We start from the raw sequence: 9,714 nt of genomic DNA, 5'->3' as shown, positions 1-9,714 counted from the left end.
ATATACAATGTCATAAGCTCGCAGCTTTACAAGAGTCAAAGGGTTTTCCCTAAGCACTGCAACGAAAGACTAGCTGAGAAAATAAGGAAGAATGCTTCAAGCTAAGCATAGTGACCTAAAGATGAAATGATCTTATAACAACCGCCCCACTACAAAATTGTATGCACTCCATAAGAAAGTGACACCTATCGTGACTAAGGAACATAAAGTAAAATCCAAAGTAATTTTCGAGATCATATGAGTTGCATGAAATTCCAATATATGTGGGCACTAAGATAAGCCAAGTATTTATGCATCAAGTGGCAGGACGTCTAGGAATAATAATTGCTTTTGTTTAAAAACCACAGAGATGGCACAAAAGGAATTATTCGATCTACGATCCAGAGTTAGTTACATTATGATCGCACTTAATATTTTAGAGTATTATCCATACAACATATGTGTTAACATTCAAACAACTATAGGATACCTGGTATAAGTTAAAATAAAGAATTGAGTTCACGTCATAGAAAAAGGCTTGAATTGTTAGAAGATTATATCATGGATATTCCATAGTTTCCACGAAAGTCTAAAGAAATAACTAATACCATGAGCTGCGGATCGGAAGATAGCTTAAGACTACTTAAAGGCTGATATAGAAGAGGAAACTAACGAGTTACATCATATAAGTAAATCAGGAGTCTGCTTATTAGATCCAGATAATTATAGAAATCGTGATTCAGAACATTGCAAAATCACTCTTAATATCAGAGGTACAAGAAATATAGTATAATGGCCATGTTCTATAATTGCTCTATGATAAAGCCAGTTGAAAGATTACCAGCCTCATCAGAAGTTAGTATTAAGCCCCTGCTAGATTTTGTATACACTAGAGGTGCAAGTATTATAGTAGAGCTTCAAGGTGCGGATGTTGAATTCCACCTAAGTGGAAAGGAGGTTATGAACGAGGTGAGAGGTAATATGCGAGATTTAAAGGTAAGTAATATAAAGAAAAATAAAGTACGAGATACTTAAGTACAAAAGGTTATGAATAGTCCAGATATCACATAGAGGGCTGGAAGCGTCGTGATTCTGTATCAAAAAATAATAGTGGTGTTGCCAGTGGCATATCTTCTAGCCTATGGTTTTCAGGTACAAAGAGGTAAAGTTAAGAGAGTAAAGAAGAGTTAGAGGTATTGTGATGTCTCTCTTGAGGTTCCAGAATAACATAACAAAATCTGTGGTGCTATCAAGTTAAAGGAAGGTTGTGAGTAGTATAAATAGATATGTGTAGGTCGTAAGCTAAAGTATGGTAAAGCGACAATATTTTAGGTAGACGGGAGTAAGGATAAGAAAAGGTTAGTGAGAAGGTAACAGGAATAGGTAGGTCCTCAGGATTAAACTCATCGAAACAATAGAGTTAATGGTTTCCGTAAGTTATAAAAAGCTCAGTATAGCTTGAATGGACTCGGAGGTGTTTAAGACTTGGAGAATTTAGAAAATAGGGAATGCTACCCTAGTAGTAGAATACCCCCATAAGATGAATCACGTTGGGATGATATGAAATATGATTATTGACGATTAATATCCTCTCTATACTGATCAGGCAAATAACTTTAGATATTCCCTGATGAGACGTGAGCCCTAACGATAATTTATTACATAAGAGGTTTCAAGTTATCAGTGGTAGATTATAGATCAATATTAAGGTGAATAAACAATAGGCGGGTAAAATGTCCAAAGTAAGAGATGAGATCAGGCCATCATTTGTAAGATGAATAGTAATGAGGAAGAACTAATCGACTTATAATTATACATATAGGATAAGAAACGAGAGAGTAACCAGGAGTTGGGTAGCAAACCTCAATAATAATAGACAGAAGTAAGTGTTATGGTATAGTATAACCTGAGCGAAGAAGTTCAATACATCTATATATACCGGGAGGAACAACTTGTCATAGTTCTGTATATGTTCCCAAAGTGAGGCCTAGAGATTTGCTAAAAGCTGGAGGAAAAAGGATAGAAGAGTCGCCTAGGCGCACATACAAGGACAAAATCGTACAGGCTCCATGAAAAAAGGTCGCAACGGTTACGAGATTGGAAGAATTCCGACAACAAGCCGTGGTGTGAGAAAGAGGCCTAAAGTGTGGAAATCCCTAGCCATCAAATTTATTCAAAGAACAGTTTCCTAGATAGCAAGGACAATATTAAAATATTTGTAACATCTATGGGTTATGAGAATAATAAGCGCATCCACCAACATTCGAGGATGGATGTTCCAAAGGGAAGAATAATGTTACATCATATGTTTTCGTACATAAGAGTACGTCTTAAGTCAATTGATGTAAGACCAAAAAATGAGATCATCTTTGGAAGTATATATAGTATGTTATCATGTTACCTAGGATTTTACATATATTGAAGATCATGAATAACAAGTACAAAGAGGGTTGGAAGGTTTAGAAGCTAAGTAATTGAAGAAAACAATGTTTCGTCAAAAGTCGACAAGTTGGGAATGTTATAACATGTACTTTTAGGGTGAGACTAGGGTGCTTAATATGATAAGGACCATGTTATGAGTTATGTTAGTCGTATGATAGTCTTGTATTATATTTTGAAGTCAAGTGAGTTGTGGAACAAAAGTCAATGAAAGTCATCATAAGTTACGTTCATAAGTTTTACTGAACATTTGGGTCAACTATAACTGCGATTTTCTCCCAATATACTTAGATTTGTGGGGTGTTCCACCCATCAAATTGAAGCTCTATGAGTTTATTTTCAAATGAAGTAAACCATTTTTCAATAAGATATCAAAATAGAGAGATATATGCATTTTTGTGAGACTACATAGGCTACTAGGTGACAAGTAGGTGTGTCACCTACTTGCTTAAATGAGAGTCCAAAAAGGGGCTATTTCGGGTTTCCAAAAGAGCCCAATTTAAGGTATCATCTCCTGCAATATAACACCCATTACATAACACTATAATCAGACCTAAACCCCTAGAAACATTCTCCCAAAAATTTCCCACAAACCTTAATTGATTTTCTCTACCTTTCAAGTTATAAATGGAGGTAAAATCTAGAGTTTGAAGAATCATGATAGGATCTAAGTTATCCAACAAATAAGGTACGTTTACTACTCTTTTTCATCCATTTTCTTGCTGTAAATGTATGGTAAGTTGTTCTATATTTGTAAGAACTCACTGGACGGTGATCAAAAGCCGTGAGTTCGAGTTATTCACTTGTAGCGGATTGTTTTATGGAATGTTTTGTGTTGCTGTTGTGTTGCATGTTTTACTACTGTTTTGTGTAGTTTTGGAGGAGTAAGGATATGGAGAAACACCACATAAATATAGGGTGATGGGCTGGTCATTCGTCGTAATATTTTTGGGCCGTTTGACACTACTACGGTGATCGTTTTTTATTTGAAAAGATTGGTGTGTGTTGGGCTATTTTGTAGTATTTTGTGGTATATATAAGGTTGGAAAATAATGTATATATGTGGTTATTGTTGTGTTCTTTTGTTTTTGGTGTTATATTGAATTTGGCATAAGTAAGGATTATAGGGGAGATGCTACCCATTTTAATACAAAATAAGCTTGTCGTTCGTTGTGCAATAGTTGTACCTTTCGTAACTTAATGATAGTATTATTATTGTGGTTGTAGATTAAGGTGTGAAGAGAAGTTCAACTTGGTGATTGGAAATATTGTGATAAGGTATGTTATGGCTAAACTTTTGTTCATTTTGGCATGATCCTGTAACTACATGAGTTTGATAACGAGGCATAAAGAGAAGTTCGTATTCCTAAACTTATGTACATTATCCTATTCTCATAAGTTACAGTATTCTCCCTTATCGGGACTTTATCTCTCTCTCTCTCTCTCTCTCTCTCTCTCTCTCTCTCTCTCTCTATATATATATATATATATATATATATATATATATATATATATATATATATATATATATATATATATATATTTCACCATTTTGGAGCTATAATCGGTGGGTGCCCATCACTTCTCTTCAGGTTTGGGGCGTGACAGTTCCATCCACCCACGGTCGTTGTCATCATCCATGTTAGCTAGTACAGCATGGTGACTGCGTTTGCTGAAGTTTATCATTCCCCCACAGAAGCTTTTCGGGGAATAGAGGTTTATCACGTGAGCTAGGGATAGCTCATTTCCCGTCTCCTGGAACAAGTGTCGAAGGCATGCAATCGTCCTCCACATGGAAGGACTTTCTTGAGCCAAACATACCTGATAGCGGAGACAGAACTCCGCAATGGAATCAAGCTCTCCACTAAGAGAAAATGCTCCCAGAGTAAAGGGATACGTGCAAAAGTATGTAAAACCCTCATTAGGTAGGGTTACCCACTCTGCCAGATCAGAAGCGATACTGTCTAAATCCTGGCAACGACAATCTTACTTCACAACAGGAATACTGGATGGACGGATGGAAGAAGAGTATCTTCCAACGTCCCATGTACGAAAGCTAGCAGAAGGAAACTTCTCTTCGAAATCTTTAGTGGTAATCAGACCCTTTGGGACGAAGGTACTCATAGTAGGGGGAGCAGCATCGTTAGCTTTTCCTTTGTTCTTTAAAGAACTAGGTTTTCTTGAAGAGGAGGCTATTTCTTATTAGAGAAATAGTTTTCTCTCTCTAAGAAGGAAGTTAAAGAAAGGTTGAAGTCGGAAGATGAGTTGAGTAAAGAAAGTCTTAAGAAATTCAGAGTGTAATGAAATGTAAATTAAGGAAGTTGATGCGTATAAGCAAAGGTTTAAGCGGCTAAACTCGTGGCCATAATTATCTCGATAACCGATAAAGGTTATGCTGAATCCTAGGATGATGCGTGTTCGGGGTATTAAATGAGCAGGGTCGTGCGTCTAATCAACTGTCAGAAGCTTTTCAGAGGAGGTAAGTGAAATTCCCGCCAAAAAGAATGTTTCTATCAACTTCCCGGTTACACAAAGTGATGTCACCAGAAAATAGGGGGTCTATCTATATAGGGTAAAACATGCTATGTTATATGATTACATAAGTGAGCGACACATGGAGCCAAAGACAGGAGATAGCCAAAACTGAAGACAACTATTCCATCTATTACCGGAAAGAATGGTGCTCATAAAGATGAAATAAATGCCTACCACCCAGTAGCTTTTAATGGAGAACATTCTACATCATTTAGCATTACTGCCCGTTATAAAGAATTTGTCATTCATGCCCGCCGTTACACATTCTTCAGTGACCCTCGTAATTGACATTAAAGAAGGGCATGATCCTAGGACATTGTTCCCTAGGTGCAGCTATAAATTATGAGCTCTATTACCATTGTAAAGGGGAGAAATTTTTGGGAAAACTTATGCTATAATCTGCTCAATGCTTTATACAATTTTTATTTTCTTGCTTTTTTATTTGATTGATGTTATACCCAGAAGCCCTGCTCCTGGAACTACTGTTTCTGCTGTTTCATTTTCATTTCAAGGCTAAATATTGCATATTTACTCAATTCTTCTATTATTCCAGGGTCAAATAAATTTACTTGTTAGTAAGCTGTATTTGTAAACTAATTCTGGAAAAGATAAAATAACATAAACAAAAATATAAATGAAATGAAAATTAATTCGAGCCCACTGAATTCACAGTGTTTCCTTAAGGAATTTAATCCCCTCCTAGTATCCAAGGTTATGGATTATTTTCTCCTGGGATAGAACGAATTACCCACAGGTATAATGGTGCTTCAAACCCCAGTGTTTCAGTAAACACAAAGTTCGGTAGAAAATCACACTTATTGTTGCTTTCTTTGAAGTTAACACAATGTAGAAGGAGGAGAAACTCAGAAATTCGTATCGAAATTCTGAGAGAATAGACTTGTATTTATAGCCAAAGTTGGGCTAAAATCTGAAGAGGTGCAAAACAGCCATAACATAAATGGTTGTGTTTATGCAAAACAGCCATAACATAAATGTCATAACATAAATTGCTATTTATTCAACAACAAAGAAGGAAAATAAAGAGGAAATATTGAAGAGGGTAGATTAATTTTCAGTTACACAACTAAAAATGGAAAACTGATTGGATTTAATATTAATATTTATTTTAATACTAATATTCTGTTATTAAAACGAATATCTAATAACATTTCTATTAATATTTGTTATTAACAAATAAATTTGGTCCAAAAGATTAATAAATCAATCGATCATTTGGCCAAATCCAAATATAAATCCAAATCCAAATCCAAATCCTAAGCCGAGCCGAGCGAGTGACGACGTCGACGGAGCGAGGCTTGCCTTCTTCTCAACTCTTTAAGATCTAGAAGAAGATAAATTGTTTATATACCTATAAAAAACCTCTTCCTCTTCCAATATGGGACAATGTTACTTCATTAAGGGGGAAAACATAAAATTTCACTTAAAAATTTCATTTCCCTCCATTTTCTATTCACCCTCTTTTAAGAATTTAATATCTTTAAAACTTCAACAATCCCCCACATGAATGGGGAATGGCTATATCACAAAAATATGCACGAAAAACTGTGTGATTCGCAAGCAAGGATTAATTACATCTGGATAAGTAGGTTTCCCTTTGAACTTTCCGTAGTGTACATATGTCGGATATACCTCGGTCAATCGGTAGATTTGATATCTTTGAACCATCGAACTTTAGTGTATACCTAGACAATCATAAGTCACATAACCAACCCTTAACCGTCTTTGGTTCTCATTCTTGTGTTCATTTCAGCCATGAACACCGCCTGGTTTCATAAGTGCGTAGAGAACTGGCCTTACAAAGTTCTCCTTGAAACAGCTAACACTTCATACTTACATAGGTGATTCCTAAATGTGTCATCTCATAGATACACTATTTGATATACCCCGTATCAAATTTAAAAATCATTAAAAAGCCCTTAATGTTTTATCCTTGGTACTTAACATTGTCTCATCACGAGAATGGACCAAACGTTTAGTTGACAATGTTGAACCGTCATTAATGACTTTGTTTGATCTACTTGAACCTAGATCTTGGAATCTCCAATCTTCTAGGTGCAGTTACCGCCACTATGACTTGTTCTTGGCCATAGTCCCATTCCCCTTGATGATTTCTCAACTACATCTCTGGTTAGGCCTTTTGTAAGCGGATCCGACACGTTATCACTTGACTTTACATAGTCAATCGTGATAATTGCTCTAGAGAGTAATTGCCTAACAGTTTTATGTATTCGTCATATATGACGAGATTTACCATTATACAAAATGCTCCCAGCCCTTCCAATTACCGCTTGACTATCACAATGTATGCATATTAGTGCCAACTGTTTGGGCCAAAATGGAATATTTTCCAAGAAATTTCGGAGCCATTCAGCTTCTTCACCAGCTTTATCTAAGGCTATGAATTCAGCCTCCATTGTAGAGCGGGCAATACAAGTTTGTTTGGATGACCTCCAAGATACCGCTCCTCCACTAATAGTGAATACATATCCACTTGTGGACTTAGAATCAGTTGATCCGGTGATCCAATTTGCATAATAGTATCCCTCAATGACCTCTTGATATTTATTGTAGTGCAAAGCAAAGTCTTGGGTCTGTACTAAATATTCCAAAATTCGTTTCATTGCAATCCAATGAGATTGACCTGGATTGCTCGTGTATTGATTCAATTTAGTTATAGCACAAGCTATATCTGGTCGTGTACAATTCATGATGTACATTAAGCATCCCAACACACGAGCATAATCCAATTGTGATATACTTTGGCCTTTGTTCTTTGTTAATGCAAGATTCACGTCAATTGAAGTCTTTGCAACTTTAAAGCCCAAGTGCTTGAATTTTTCAAGTACCGTATTAATATAATGAGATTGTGACAATGCCAGACCTTGAGAAGTCTTATGGATCTTAATTCCCAGAATTAAATCAGCAACTCCCAGGTCCTTCATATCAAACTTGCTAGTTAGCATACACTTAGTAGCATTTATATTAGCAATGTCATTACTCATTATCAACATATCGTCCACATATAAACAAACAATGACTATGTGATTTGGAACATTTTTAATGTACACACATTTATTACATTCATTTATCTTAAACTATTTGACAATATTGTTTGGTCAAATTTTGCATGCCATTGTTTGGGTGCTTGTTTTAGTCTATAAAGGGACTTAACAAGTCTACAAACCTTCTTTTCTTTACCTGGAACTACAAACCCTTCAGGTTGTTCCATGTAGATTTCTTCCTCCAAATATCCATTCAAGAAGGCTGTCTTAACATCCATTTGATGAATTTCAAGACCATACACTGCAGCTAATGCTACTAACATCTGTATGGATGTAATTCTTGTAACTGGAGAGTATGTATCAAAGTAATCAAGACCTTCTCGTTGTCTATACCCTTTGACTACAAGTCTTGCCTTAAATTTATCAATAGTGCCATCATCTTTCATTTTCCTCTTAAAGATCCATTTAGAACCTAAAGATTTATTTCTAGGAGGAAGATAATCAATTCTCATGTATGGTTGTTCAATATAAATTCTATTTCACTATTGACTATCTCTTTCCAAAACAATGATTCCGAAGAAGACATAGCTTCTTTAAATGATTGAGGCTCATTCTCCAATAAGAAAGTCACAAGATCTGGTCCAAAGGAAGTAGATGTTCTTTGACATTTACTACGTCTTGGATCTTCCTGATTAAATGTACTTTCTTTTGTTTCTTCTTGAGGTCATTTAGATCCTTCACTAATCGACTCACATTCCTTTTTATACAGATATATATTTTCAAAGAACTCAGCATTATCTGATTCTATAACTGTATTATTATGAATGTCGAGATTTTTTGATTTATGAATCAGAAAAAGATATGTTTTACTATTGGTCGCATATCATATGAAAATACAACCAATAGTTTTCGGTCCTATTTTTACCCTTTTAGGTTTAGGAACTTTCACTTTCGCCAAACACCTCCACACTTTAAAATAATTCATATTGGCCTTCTTTCTTTTCTATTTTATTTATAAGGAATGTATTGTATTTTTCTATGGGGTACTTGATTTAGTATTTGGTTAGCCATAAGAATGGCTTCCCCTACAAGTTCTGTGGCAAACCAAAACTTATCAATAATGTGTTCATCATCTCCTTTAATGAAAGATTTTTTTTTCTGCAATCCCATTGGATTGGGGCATGTAAGGGGCTGTTGTTTGATGAATAATTCCATATTCTAAACATATTTGTTCAAAAGAAGATTCATATTCACCACCTCTATCACTTTTTATCATTTTGATTTTCTTGTTAAGTTGTGTTTCAACTTCATTTTTGTATTGCTTGAATGCGTTTATTGCTTCATTTTTACTATTAAATAAGTAAACATAGCAATATCGAGTACTATCATCAATAAAAGTTATGAAATATTTCTTTCCACCGCGAGATAGTATTGACTTCATATCGCAAATATCTGTGTGAATTAAGTCTAAAGGATTTGAATTCCTTTCAACTGATTTATAAGGATGTTTAACATACTTAGATTCCACACATATTTGACATTTTGATTTATCGCATTCAAATTTAGGCAATAGTTCCAAATTAATCACTTTCCGCAATGTTTTATAATTAACATGACCCAAACGTATATGCCATAATTCATTTGACTCAAGTTAGTAAGACGAAGTTGAAATTTTATTATTATTTTCAACAACCATTACATTCAGCTTGAAAAGGCCGTCAGTGAGGTAGCCTTTTCC

This window comes from Nicotiana tabacum, chromosome 7, assembly GCF_000715075.1.
Source record: "Nicotiana tabacum cultivar K326 chromosome 7, ASM71507v2, whole genome shotgun sequence".
Classification (NCBI taxonomy): Eukaryota; Viridiplantae; Streptophyta; class Magnoliopsida; order Solanales; family Solanaceae; genus Nicotiana; species Nicotiana tabacum.
Note: the sequence above shows the minus strand (reverse complement) of the source record.